Source organism: Mobula hypostoma, chromosome 6 (genome assembly GCF_963921235.1).
Source record: "Mobula hypostoma chromosome 6, sMobHyp1.1, whole genome shotgun sequence".
Classification (NCBI taxonomy): Eukaryota; Metazoa; Chordata; class Chondrichthyes; order Myliobatiformes; family Myliobatidae; genus Mobula; species Mobula hypostoma.
Window position 1 is genome coordinate 96,395,028 of NC_086102.1, and position 14,589 is coordinate 96,409,616.

The 14,589-nt window shown below is 45.3% G+C and overlaps 1 protein-coding gene across 5 annotated transcripts in view; it reads left to right on the forward strand.

Moving 5' to 3' along the window:
* Positions 1 to 5,312: 5,312 nt before the first annotated feature.
* The window catches only part of LOC134348226 (AP-1 complex subunit sigma-2), a 109,182-nt gene continuing 99,905 nt past the window's right edge, over positions 5,313 to 14,589 (forward strand). For 2 of the 5 annotated variants that reach the window (XM_063051280.1, XM_063051283.1), the window contains exon 1: positions 5,414 to 5,565. The gene's annotated coding sequence lies outside the window, so the exon portion shown is untranslated. The other 3 variants (XM_063051281.1, XM_063051284.1, XM_063051282.1) reach the window with 3 other exon arrangements.

A 14,589-nucleotide genomic window follows, 5' to 3' on the forward strand; every position in this document is an offset into this window, starting at 1 on the left:
AATCATCCAGCTTATTTCTTACACTCTGTGCATTGAGATATAATGCCCCTCCTTATCTGTCATGTCATTCTGACACTGGAAAAGCCACTTGCAGGACCTCATTAATTCCCCCCCACCATATTATTACACTAAACTATACACCATTACCTGGAATATTCCAATGAGGAACATGTTGCCATGGAAAGCAACATATGAAAGCAACCTTTAGGAGATATTTAGACAGGCACATGAGCAAGCAGGGATCAGAAAGATAAGTATTCTTTACAGGAAGATGGGATTATAGAAGATTGGCATCATAGTTGGCACAGGCATGGTTGGCCCATGGACCTGGTCCTGTGCTGTACCAGGACCAGATTATGATCTCTGTGACCTACGTGTTAAGATTTATGTTCACCCATCCCCTTCAGTAATGTTATGAGGATGCCTTGTGGTATTCTTAACCCTTAACCTTGATACCAGAGGCAATATATCATCCTGGGATAATGTTTACCATCACAGAAACCCATCTTCCCATCCAACTATAGAATCACTTCTAACTTATAGTCTCATCACTTTGAATGACTGTGTACCAAGGGGACTCCAAATTGAACTATCAAAAAAAAAATCACAGTGCCACCATTGCTCTCCTGAACTACATGTTTGCACTTTTTCAACCTCCGTTTCACTCTCCACATTAAATCTGAATCTCCTGAAACCTACCCACAAAACACTCCACCTCAAGTGCTCTGGCATGCCTATCTATTTCATTAAGGCCTCTTCTCTCTACAGCATCAATTCCTCCATTTACCAAAATCCGAGTTTTATGCACTTCACTCTATGGAACCGGACTCTATCACCTTCTCTCCGTAGATGTTGCCTGACTCACCTATGCATATTTCCAAATTAATTGGTTCCTCAAGGTTGTTATAGTCAACAGTGGTAATGGGGACAAGCTCCCACTACCTATTAAATGCTCCAAATGGCATGTACCTCTGACAACCAGTCCAGCTCCTGACCTTCACATGTGGCTTAGCTACTAAGCCTGATGGAATAACTAAGCCGTGGTTGACAGGAGAAGGAAAACTCTGATCTCAGAACTCTGTTGCCTTGTGGTTACACCCACTCATGGCTTTGGGAGAAACCCCCAAGGGAAAAGTCTGGAGCTGGAGTCCCTAAAGCAGTCCTACATTGAATTCAATGCTGACTGTCAACTCCTGCAACACTGCTGGTATCCAACTGTATCAGTCTCTGCCATTCCTTTGGGTTCATTAGATGCATGGCGAGGGGGAGCTTGCTACACGGGCACCAGCTTGGTCTCCATGCCATTCTGCTCAGGTTTGCGTATCTAGGCAGCTGGGATGCAATATCCATGGTTAACTCTAACCAATGAAGGCCTCGACAATATTTAGTGAAATATTCTGGGGAACTGGAGGTAAAAAAGGACAGTACATGCTCAGCAGCTCAGGCAGCAGCTGTGGAGATGGAAAATTGGCCATTACTCACAAGTGAAAGAGGCAAGTCATAATGATTATTCACATATATCAGGATACAGTTAAAAGCTTTTGTTGTATACCAACCAATCAGATTATTCTGTACATATATATCTCAGTAATAAAAAGGCAATCAGCATCCAGAATGCAGTACTACAGTTATAACGTTCAATTCGGCTAGATAAATAAAGTGCAAGTACAAGAGGTAACGAGAATTAAACGTTTATCTGTCCTTTCAAAAATCTGATCCAGTGCCGAAACCATCCTTGAACCTGGCAGTACCTGTTTTCTGTCAGTGGTCAGGGGAGAAGACAGAATGACTGGGCTGGGAGGGGTACTTGATTATAAGGTCAGAAGACATAGGAGCAGAATGAGGCCATTCAGGCCATCGACTCTACTCTGCCATTCCACCATGGCTGATCTCCGATCCCACTCAACCCCATACACCTGTCTTCTCACCATATCCTTTGATGCTCTGACCAATCAGGAAACTATCAAATTCTACTTTAAATATTCCCACAGACTTGGCCTCCACCACAGTCTGTAGCACAGCATTCCACAGATTCACTACTCTCTGGCTAAAAAAAAACCTCCTTACCTCTGATCTAAAAGATCACCCCTCAATTTTGAGGCTGTGCCCTCTGGTTCTAGATACTCTCACCAGAGGAAGCACCCTCTCCACATCCACCCGATCTCGTCCTTTCAACATTCAGTAGGTTTCAATGAGATCCCCACTGGAATTCTTCTAAATTCCAGAGAGTACAGGCCCAAAGCTGCCAAATGCTCCTCATATGTTAACGCCTTCATTTCAAGAATCATCCTGATGAATGTTCTCTGGACGCTCTCCAACAGCAACACGTCCTTTCTGAGATATGAGGCCCAAAACTGTTAACAACACTCCAGGTGCAGCCTGACCAGTCTCTTATGTTACGTACCCCGTAACTGGGTTGCCAAACCAGCAGAAATGGATCACTCAGTTGGAGTCTGGAGTACTAGAACTAAGAAAGTTTTATTAAAGAAACGAGCAACACAGTAATCGAAAGGATAATAAATGCAACAGTTCAGCGATGATAAACGCACATGTGCACAGAATTAAGATAACAGCATCAATCAAGCTCTATCGTTGTCTAGGGGTAAATGACCAAATTTCAAAATGACTCAAAGTTCAGTCCAGTTCAGTTCGCAGTAATCGTTGCCATGGCGATGGACAACGTGGGGGAAGAGAGAGATAGAATAGGAACAACTGATCATTCAGAACACTGCTTCACTCACAGACCAGCGAGATGGCTCACAAACAGCTTTTGGGCGGGTCCTTGGTGATGTCACCTGAGGTCACCGACTGTGACCCCTCCTCCAGATGCGGTCGATCCTCTGCAGTGAACCCGGCACCCAGGCAAGGGCGGACACACACCGGGTTCCCGCTGATCGTACCTTTCCACCCTTGTCGTTGTCTGGTACTTCTCACCCACTCGTGAGAGGCGCACCGCTTCCAGGGTCTCGTTACCTCGGGTGGCGTGTGTGTCCTGCCTTAGCGAACCTGTCCCTTTTTATCCCCCTGCTGGGGTATCGCCTGTCCATCACTTCAAACAGTTCAGGGTTCAAAGGGGGGAGCCGCTCCAGACAGCTCTCCCTCCCACATCCCTTCATTACACATCTCCAGACGCTGCTCCATTGTTCCTTATCTCTCCTTCCCCTGAGGGCAGGTGGCAGACCAACTGCTGATGCCACTGATGCTAGCCCAGGGCAGCAAACATCTTAATTTTATGTGTATTCTCGTAACACTTATAAAACTTCAACATTATATCTGCTTTTATGTTCTATTCCTTTTGAAATGAATGCCAACATTGCATTTGCCTTCTTTACCACAGACTCAACCTGTGAATTGACCTTCAGGGACTAAGGTCTTGTACAAGGACTAAGTCCCGTTGCACCTCTGATGTTTGAACCTTCTCCCCATTTAGATAATAGTCCGCACTATTGTTCCTTTTACCAAAATGTATTATCATACATTTCCCAACACTGTATTCCATCTGCCACTTTTTTGCCCAGTCTTCCAATTTGTCTAAGTCCTGTTGCATTCGCATTGCTTCCTCAGCACTAGCTACCCCTCCACCTATCTTCGTATTATCCATAAACTTTGCCACAAATCCATCAATTCCATGATCCAAATCATTGACAAACAACGTGAAAAGTAGCAGTCTTAATACTGACCCCTGAGGAACACTGACGGATTATAGTAGCTGAAAGCGGGAAATGCAGAATCAACAGGGCAACACACACAAAATGCTGGAGGAACTCAGCAGGTCGGGCAGCATCCATGGAAATGAACAGTCAACGTTTCGGGCCGAGACCCTTCATCAGGACTGAAGAGGGAAGGAGCAGGGGCCCAATAAAGAAGGTGGGAAGGAGAAGGCTGGTAGGTGCCAGGTGAAAAACCAGTAAGGGGAAAGATAAAGGGATGGGGGAGGGGAAGCAGGGAGGGGATAGGCAGGAAAGGTGAAGGAGGAATAGGGGAAAGCATAATGGGTAGTAGAAGGAGGCGGAACTATGAGGGAGGTGATAGGCAGCTGGAAGAGGGGCAGAGTGAAACTGGGATGGGGAGGGAATTACCTGAAGTCGGAGAATTCAACGTTCATGCCGAGGGGCTGGAGACTACCGAGATGGTATATGAGGTGTTACTCCTCCAACCTGAGTTTAGCCTCATCATGGCAGTAGAGGAGGCCATGTATGGACATACCTGAATGGGAATGTGAAGCAGAGTTGAAGTGGGTGGCAACCGGGAGATCGTGTCTGTAGTGGCGGACGGAGCGGAGGTGCTCAACAAAGCGGTCCCCCAATCTGCGTCGGGTTTCACCGATGCAGAGGAGGCCGCACCGGGAGCACCGGATGCAATAGAAGACCCCAACAGACTCATAAGTGAAGCGTTGCCTCACTTGGAAGGACTGTTTGGGGCCCTGAATGGTGGTGAGAGAGGAGGTGTAGTTGCAGGGATAAGTGCCGGGTGGGAGATGTGGATCAGGGAGTCGCGGAGGGAACGATCCCTGTGGAAAGCGGAGAGGGGTAGAGAGGGAAAGATGTGCTTAGCGGTGGGGTCCTGTTGAAGGTGGCGGAAGTTGCGGAAGATAATGTGCTGGATCCGGAGGCTGGTGGGCTGGTAGGTGAGGACAAGGGGAACTCTGTCCCTGTTGTGGTCACGGGAGGATGGGATGAGGGCCAAAGTGCGGGAAATGGAGGAGATATGGGTGAGGACATCATTTATATCGGCAGAAGGGAAACCACGATCCTTAAAGAAAGAGGAAATTAGATTAAATTAACCCCTCCCCGTCTCCATTAAATAGAACGGAAAGCCTCATCCTGGGAGCAGATGCAGCGGAGACGGAGGATCTGGGAATAGGGAATGGCATTTTTGCATGTGGCAGGGTGGGAAGAGGTATAGTCGAGGTAGTTACGAGAGTCAGTGGGCTTGTAGAAGATCTCCAGAGATCAACGTGGGATCTGACAGGATTCAACAGGGGAGAGGCTAGTTTGATGTATTAACAGGTGTGAAGCAGAAACTCCCCTCCAACAGTTGCTTTCGACATCAGAATGCTGCTCAAACTTTTGCAAGACCGTTGACCATTCGGCTCATGGATCGAAACTAGCCCGACACATCCCAGCCCCGATTATCCACAGACCACGTGAGCGGCTATGGCACCGCCCCCTCCGCTGCATCTGACCAATCATGCTCCTTTTCCGACTCGCCAAGAATTCAATCAACTCCAACCTTTGTGTGACACTGACGGGCATCCACCCCAACCAATCATAGTGCGGAATGCTGCCGGTTGTCCAATTGATCCAATGAGATGAAGGAATACGGAAGCGTAGGCTGTTCTGTTACGGGCAGCCGGAGGAGTACCGCGTCGGTTGAGGGTTGATTGTGGGAGAAACTCTTTGTGAGGTAAATCGGTCGGTTGTGGCTGACAACTCTCGCTGCTGAACTGAGCACGTCGTGTGGAGGGCTGTCTAGGTGTCTTCCTGGCTGAGTCGTGAGTTGGGACTAGGCCCCAGATTGGTGGCCGTTGAGGGAGCAGCCGAAATCCCATGGCCTCCATTGGCGGTACGCTGCGGGGAGGGGAGGGGAGCGGCGTATCGTAGTTTGTCATGGGCTGGGCATCAGCGGGGGGACTTGTTTCACTGGTATCAGCCCAGCTCAATTTGAGGGGCCTCGGGTCCCGGGACGTGTGTGTGAGATCCGGGAATCTATGGCTGGTCCTTGCCCCTTGTCCTGATGTTGAATTATACAGATCAGTGATAATTAATCGGATTCTGATTAAGCTATATTTCCATAGCCTTGTTGCTATTGTAGCAAGTGGAGTTGTTTATCTAGTTGAGTTTCCACCGTTGAATGTCAGAAGCATTTGCGAACTTCATGGCTCTTCTTTTCATGTCTTGATTGTAAGCTTGTTGACATGTGCCTGACAGACTTTCTGGGAGGTAAATACACACAGTTCTCTTTTTATCTAATTATTTTGAATTATAAACAGGCTGAAGCCACAAGAGACTCTCTTGGATCCTCGAGCAACAAGGTGTTGGAAGAGCTCTGGGTCTGGCGGGAGGGAACTTAACAGCTGGACATTTTGTGTTGAGTTTCTGGACAGAAGGGAGATGGCCAGTATAAAGAAGAGAAATAATGGAGCAAAAGTGACCAAGTGATAAGTGGATCCCTTCTGTTATTTCCACTTTTCCCTTCTTTATCTGCCTATCACACCTCACAAATCACCTATTCCTTGCTCGCTCTTGATTGAGTTTTTGACAAGGTGATGAGAGATGGATGAAGCTAGAGCAGTCAATGTTCTCTATATTGATTTTATTAAGGTGCTTGACAAAGTCTGTCATAAGAGGCTGATCCAGAAGATGAGAATGCATAAGGTCTGTGGTGAATTGGCTGTTTGGATTTGGAACTGACTTGCGCATAGAAGACAGGGAAATGGTCAAATGGTTATTTGAGCTGAGATCTGTAATTAATGGTGTTCTGCAAGGATCTGTGCTGGAACCTCTGTTTGTAATGCATATAAATTACCTGGATGAAAATGTAAATTGATAAGTAAGTTTGTGCATGATACCAAGATTTGTGGAATTGTGGATAGTTTAGAAGTCTGGCAAAGAATACAGCACAATACAGATCAGTTGCAGATATGGACAGAAAAATGGCAGATGGCGTTTAACCCATATAAATGTGAGGTGTCGCACTTGGTAAAGCAAATGCAAGGAGACAATACATTGTTAAGGGCAAGACCTTTAACAGTGTTGCTAAGCAGAGAGATCTTGGGATCCAAGTTCGTAGCTCTTTGAAAGTGGCCACACAAGTCAATAAGGTGGTTACGAAGGAGTTCTAAAGTCAGGAGGTTATGTTGCAACTTTATAAAATTCTGGTTCGGTCACCTCTAGTGTATGTATAAGTCGAGTTGCCCACGATAGGAAGGATGTTGAGGCTCTGGAGAGGGTGCAGAAGAGGCTCACCAGGTTGCAGCCTGGTTTAGAGGGCATGTGCTGTCATAGTCATACTTTATTGATCCCGGGGGAAATTGGTTTTCGTTACAGTTGCACCATAAATAATTAAATAGTAATAAAACCATAAATAGTTAAATAGTAATATGTAAATTATGCCAGGAAATAAGTCCAGGACCAGCCTATTGGCTCAGGGTGTCTGACCCTCCAAGGGAGGAGTTGTAAAGTTTGATGGCCACAGGCAGGAATGACTTCCTATGATGCTCTGTGTTGCATCTCGGTGGAATGAGTCTCTGGCTGAATGTTCTCCTGTGCCCAACCAGTACATTATGTAGTGGATGGGAGACATTGTCCAAGATGGCATGCAACTTGGACAGCATCCTCTTTTCAGACACCACCGTCAGAGAGTCATGACAGGCTGGTCAAATTTGGGTTGTTTTCTCTGGAGCAGCAGAGACTGAGGGGAGATGTGACAGGTTTATAAGATTGAGAGGGGTAGATAGAATAGACGGGGTATAGCTTTTTCCCAGGTTAGGAAGGTATAATACCAGAGGGTTTAATTGAAGTGAGAGGGGGTAGGTTGAAAGAGGATGCGAGGAGTAAGTTTTTTACTCTGAGAAGGGTGGATGCTTGGAATGTGCTCCCTGTACGGTGGTGGAGGCAAATGCATTGGAGGTTTTTAAGAGACATTTAGATAGGCACATGAAAATAAGGAGACGGAGAAATATGGACATTGTGTATGTAGGAGGGATTAGTTTTTGGGGTTTTTTGATTTACTTTTTAGGTGGTTTGGCACAGCATTGTGAGCCAGAAGGCCTGTTCCTGTGCTGTACTGAATTGAATTGGCTTTATTCACATACATGAGGGGTAAAAATCTTTATGTTATGTCTCCATCTAAATGTGCAGTCATAGTCATTTATAATAAATAGAACAGTCAGTGTAATATGGAGTACACTCAAGTCAGCATGGGTTCATCAGTTTGATGGCCTGGTGGAAGAAGCTGTCCCGGAGCCTGTTGGTCCTGGCTTTTATGTTGTGGTACCACTTCCTGGATGGCAGCAGCTGGAATAGATTGTGGTTGGGGTGACACGGGTCCCCAATGATCCTGTGGGCCTTTTTTACACACCTGTCTTTGTAAATGTCCTGAATCATGGGAAGTTCACAACTGCAGACGTGCTGGGCTGTCTGCCCCACTCTCTGCAGAGTTCTGCAATTGAGGGAAATACAGTTCCCATACCAGGTAGTGATGCAGTCAGTCAGGATGCTCTCAATTGTGTCCCTGTAGAAAGTTCTTAGGTTTTGGGGGCCCATACCAAACTTCCACAACCGTCTAAGGTGACAGAGGTGTTCCCTCACTGGCTATTTTCCTTCTGTCTTTTAGTTGAGATGAAGTGTCTCAAGCTGAAATATCAACTGTCCATTTCCCTCCACAGATGCTTCTGTCATCTTGGTGTTGCATGAAGGGTGTTAGTTATTTCTGGTACAGGTGTCCCCCGCTTTTCGAACGTTTGCTTTATGGAACCTCACTGTTATGAAAGACCTACATTAATTACCTGTTTTCGCTAACAGAAGGTGTTTACACTGTTACAAAAAAAGGCAGCGCGCAAAAAAAAAAGCAGCGTGCGCCCCGATCAGCCGCTCTCCCCTTGATTCGGAACTGCATTCTCGCTGGCATTGCTTAAACATGTGCCTGTGAGCAGCCGTTAGCAAGATGAGTTCTAAGGTATTGGAAAAGACTGAAAGAGCTCGTAAGTGTGTTACGCTTAGCGTAAAACTAGAGATAATTAAGCGTTTCGATCGTGGTGAACAAAGTAAGGACAACGTGAGTTTGGCTTGTGGAAGTTGACGAAGATGATGTTGAAGAGGTTTTGGCATCCCATGACCAAGAACTGATAGATGAAGAGCTGACGCAGTTGGAAGAGGAAAGGATAACAATCAAAACCGAATGCAGTAGCGAACGAACCGAAAGTGAAGTCGTCCAGGAACTGAACGTGAAGCAGCTGCATGAGATTTTCGCTGCAATGATAAAGTACGATTTTAATTTTGAAAGGATACATCAGTTTAGGATATATTTGCAGAATGGTTTGAGTGCTTACAAAGAACTGTATGATCTAAAAATGCGCGAGGCTAAGCAGTCAAGCAAGCCTTCCACATCAGCCACAGCAGATGACGAACCTCGACCTGCAGGCAAACATAGAAGAAGATGACCTGCCTGCCCTGATGGAAACAGATGACATCCCAGTCTCCCACCACCCCAACCCCTGGGCCGTGGACAGATACTGATTCGCCGAGAATGAAGCGGTAGCCGGGACGCACCCAGCACATCTTTAAGAAAAAAGCCAAAATAAACAAGCTAATTAATTAGGTGCCGCCTGGCACGTAAATGTCGGCCCAGATCAGAGGCAACACAATCGGCAATCGCCTCTGATCTGGGCCAACATTTGCGTGCCAGATGGCACCTAATTAATTAGCTTGTTTATTTCGGCTCTTTTCTTAAAGCTGTGTTGGGTGTGTCCCGGCTCCCGCTGCATTCTCTGCGGTAATGTATCGGTCCGCAGCCTGGGGGTTGGGGTGGTGGGACACTGGGGTGTTATCTGATCATCGTCTGTTTCCATCAGGGCAGGCAGGTCATCTTCTTCTATGTCTGCCTGCCTTGATGTCAAAGGTCGAGGTTCATCGTCTGCTGTGGCTGATGTGGAAGGCTTGAAAAACAACAATATGCTTGCCTGCTTAGCCTTGCGCATTTTTCTATCATACAGTTCTTTGTAAGCACTCAAACCATCTTGCAAATATGCCCTAAACCTATGTACCCCTTCAAAATTAAAGTTGTACTTTTCTGCAATCAATGCAGCGAAAATCTCATGCAGTTGCTTCACGTTGTGTTCCTGGACAACTTCACCTTTGGTCTGTTTGCTACTGCATTTGGTTTCGATTGTTATTCTCTCCTCTTCCAATTGCATCAGCTCTTCACCTATCAGTTCTTGGTCATGGGATGCCAAAACCTCTTCAACATTATCTTCGTCAACCTCCACAAGCCAAACTCACTTTGTCCTTACTTCATTCACCACGATCGAAAAACTTAATTATGTCTAGTTTTACGCTGTGTAACACCCTTATGAGCCCTTTCAGGCTTTTCCGATACATTAGAACTCATCTTGCTAACGGCTGCTCACAGGCACGTGTTTAAGCAATGCCAGCTAGAATGCAGTTCCGGGGGAGGAGCTTGGCTGCTCGGGTCACGCGCTGCCTTTTTTCGTATCAGTGAAAACACCTTCTGTTAGCGAAAACAGGTAACTAATGTAAGTCCTTCGTAACAGCGAGGTTTCATAAGGCGAACGTTTGAAAAGCGGGGGACACCTGTACTGGGCTGTCAAATGCTTGGCTCAGATGTGGGGTCTTGACTTGAAATGTTGACCATCGATTTCCTTCCACCGGTCCTGTACTGTTAGACCTGTTGGGTACCGTCAGTAGCTTTTTGCTCTTAGTTTGTCAGTTGTCTGTGGATTATTGTGAACTAAACAAATAGGTTGTCTTTGTGAATAAAGTTAGTTACATTTACTATTCTAAAAGAGTAAGTTGGGTTTTTTGTTTAAACAAAAATGGAGCTTTTTCTCCATTTTCTTCAGTTTTCTTGAGTTTCTTCACTCAATTTTCTTCAGTTGTATATTTTTCTGAATATGGCTGTATTGTCCATCCTTAATTGCCTTTGAAGGTGGCGAGGCAACTGTGTGAACTATGGTGATCCTATAATAGTTGCCAACTTTTTTTCTGTGTGTTGTTTCTGGGTCTTGATGACATTGGCTTCCAGTTCATTCCTTGGCCAGATACAGACTGTTAAGTAAGGTACTGACCAGCCAGACACAGTAATACTGACAACACACAAAATGCTGGAAGAACTCAGCAGGCCAGGCAACACCTATGGGGGGAGAAAAGTACAGTCCACGTTTCGGGCTAAAACCCTTTGGCAGGACGGGAGAAAAAAAGGTGGCGGGATGGGAGAAAGAAACACCGAGTGATAGGTAAAACTTGGAGGGGGAGGGATTTAGTAAAGAGCTGGGAAGTTGATTGGTGAAAGAGGCAGAAGGCCATGGAAGAAGGAAAAAGGGGGGAGAAGCCCCAGAGTGGGTGATGGTCAGACAAGGAGATGGGAAATGGTGAAGGAGTGGGGGGATGGTGGGGGAGGCATTACCAGAAGTTTGAGAAATTGATGTTTATGCCATCAGATTGTATTTAAAATTTGTTTCTCGCTTCTTAAATGGATGTCCTATTGTTTTTGATGACCCCATCATTGGTAAAAGTTTTTCTTGACTCTATCTATGCCTCTTATCTTGTATTCTTCTATCAGATTATCCCTCAACCATCTCCACTCAGGGAAAACAAGCCAAGCCTATCCAGTGTGTCTCCATTATGCATGTCTTTCAATCCAGGTGAACCTCCTCTGCACTTGCAATCATGACCTTCCTACTGTGCAGCGCTGTGTTCTATCTGTGTTTTGTGAAGTTGCAACATACTAGTTAACTGTTATTTTCAATATGCCAACTAATGAAGGCATGTGCCATTTGACCTGCGGTGCACTTTTTGGAAACTTTACCTTTGAACTTTAATATGTCTCTGTTTAATGATATTCCTTAGTGTTCGACTTTGCCACGTATGTAGACCCCTATTTGACTTTCCAATTTATTTGTTGAACACTCTGCCCAACTTTCCATCCGATTGATAGCCTGTCGTTGCCTTTGACAATCTTCCTTGCTATTCACAACAATTTTAATGGGCAGACTTGTGTGTTTACATCCAAGTTATTAACATATCTGAAGTGCTATACACTACTGGTCAGTCTTTCCATCCAGGGCCGGACTTTAGGCAGGGCTAGGCTGGGCTGCAGACCAGGGGCCAGAGCTGCAGAGGGGCCCAAAATATGTAGCTATCATCATGGCGGACAAAAAAAAATATGAGAGTGGAGCACAGAAAAGAAAAAAGAAACAAGAAAAAGAGGACCGTGAGAAAGAAGCATTTAAAAAGTCATTGAAATTGACAGAATTTTTTAAACCTGTTCTCGGTGATGCAGCAGTACTATCGCTCTTGTCCCAGTCTGAGACCGGTGGACAAATGGAGACTTGTTCAACAGCTAGCGCTAGCACCGACGTTAGCACTGGACCACCATCCTTGCCACAGTCAGCAGCTAACGTTGAAGAGGCAGAGAGCATGACCTTGGGATTCCCGACCACAGAGGCCTCCAACCAACCAGGTCGGGCCGCCATTAATGTTAACGTTACCGCTACTGAGGATCCTTATAGCACTGATCCTGTTTGCTGGGGAAAGGAAACGTTAGATGATTCAGTCCGAGCATACTGGGCTAAGAAAGGGCCGGAGTGCTGCCAGAATAAGGATGTGTATATCAAAGCTTTGGAACGAGTATACAAACAGCAGAGACGTTTTTTCTCCTAATTTCACTTCAAACGCAAGCTCCTAAATGGTGAGTACATATCAAGGTAATGACTCTTATGTTCCCCTTCCACCAACTGTGTGTTTTGTTTTGCATGCTGCATCTTCAGTGATGGTAACTGTCAGTCCATCTTTGAAACTGGCTTTTGCGACTGGAAACATGCCGCTGAGCGCATGGGAGAGCATGAAAATAGCGAACACCACAGGAAATCGATACTGACCTATGTTACACTAGCGTCTGACAGTGGAAGAATAGATACAGAACTGCAAAAATAGTTCGAGTCAGAGTGTGTCTACTGGACCAAGTCTGACATATTGAGAAGAGTGGTGGCGGTTGTGAAGTTTTTGGTCGCGAGGGAACTGGCTATCTGAGGTTCCAGTGACATATTTGGCAGGCCTGATAATGGCAACTACATGGGCATTCAAGAGGTAATAAGTTAGTTTGACCCATTTTTGAAGGCGCATATACAGAAATTTGGAAATGCAGGATCAGGCACCCCTTCATATCTTTCACCTAAAACATGTGAGGAGTTTCTTGAGCTCATGAGCGATCGAGTTCTGTCAGAGACCATCAGTGAAGTCAAAAAGGCCAAATACTTTTCTATTAGCATCGATTCAAGCACAGATGTTGCACACGTAGATCAGCTCACATTCATTTTACATTATGTGTCAACTGATGGAAACATTCAGGAGTGATTCTTATGATTTTTACCCGTTGAGAGCCACACAGGGGAGGCTTTATGTGAGTCTGCGCTCAAAGTTTTGGGAGAGATGAATATTGACGTAAGCAACTGCAGGGGGCAGTGCTATGACAATGCTGCAAATATGGCCGGTGCATACAAAGGCTTACAATCCTGCATCAAGGAAATCAATCCACTTGCTGAGTGGGTTCCATGTGCAGCGCACACATTGAATCTCGTTGGAATCAACAGTGTCAACTGTTGTGTTGAAACAGATGATTTTTTTCAGCTTCGTGCAGAAAGTGTTCAACTTCTGCTCCAAGTCAACTCCTAGGTAGAAGGTGGTGACCGCAGGACTTCATCTAATGTGAACAAACGCATTGAAACTCTGAAGTCTCTCTCTAATGCTAGATGGGCTGCACATGCAGAAGCCACACAGGCATTGTGCCAATATTCAAGAGTTGTTAAAGAGCATTGCAGATGACATTAATCAGAATGTGGCAACTAGAAATGAAGCAAGGTCTCTATACAAAAAAATGGACAAGCTTGAGATAGCTTTTCTGAGCAAATTGTGGCATTGCATTCTTCAGTGCTTTGAAAGTGCAAGTGTTGCATTGCAAGTTGTAAATCTAGACCTGTAATGCGGTGGATTTGATGAGATCACTACGGGGATACATAGCAAGCTTTCGTGATCAATTTGATGCTTTTGAGACCCAAGCTAAAACAATGTCTCCAACAGTCTCACAAGTGTACAAAGAAGCCACCCAGTGAAAAAGAAAACGTAAAGCCATAACATTTGATGTTGGCTTGTCAGCCAGAGAAAAATTCTCAGTTTTTTTTGGTCGTGATTACTTGCAGAAATTGCTTGCAGATTTACATCATATCATGACCTTAACAGCACATTTGGCATCCTAAACAATATCCCTTCTCTGTCTGTACAAGATCTGCGCAAGAGAGCATCTGATTTCCAAAGCAGATATTCAGCTGACCTGGACTTAGACTTTGTGGAGGAGATTGTCCATTTCAGGGAATTTGTAAATGGCAAAGATATTTCATCCGCAACAGAGCTTATATGCTTCCTCAGAGAGAAAAAAAAATTTGCGGGTCATCTTCCCAAATATAAGCATTGCTTTGAGGCTTTACCTGACTCTCCCTGTCACAAATGCAAGTGGTGAGCCATCTTTCTCTAAGCTCAAGCTAGTGAAGAATAGGCTCAGATCCACAAAGGGACAGGACAGGCTGAATCATCTTACTCTGATGTCACTTGAAACTGATCTTGTTCGGAAACTGGATTTTAGTGATCTGATCAAGGACTTTGCTACGAAGAAATCCAGAACTAGGCTTTAATTTCGAAAAACAAACATCTGACTTTGTAAATATCCAGGCTTGTGTGTCAGTGCTGTTCCTGTTTTCGTGGCAATAGGCTAACAGTTGACTGTTTACAAACCTAGTAAGTAATAAGTGGTCTTTACTCTGCAAGCCACACAGCACAGCAATAAGTTAGTATGTGC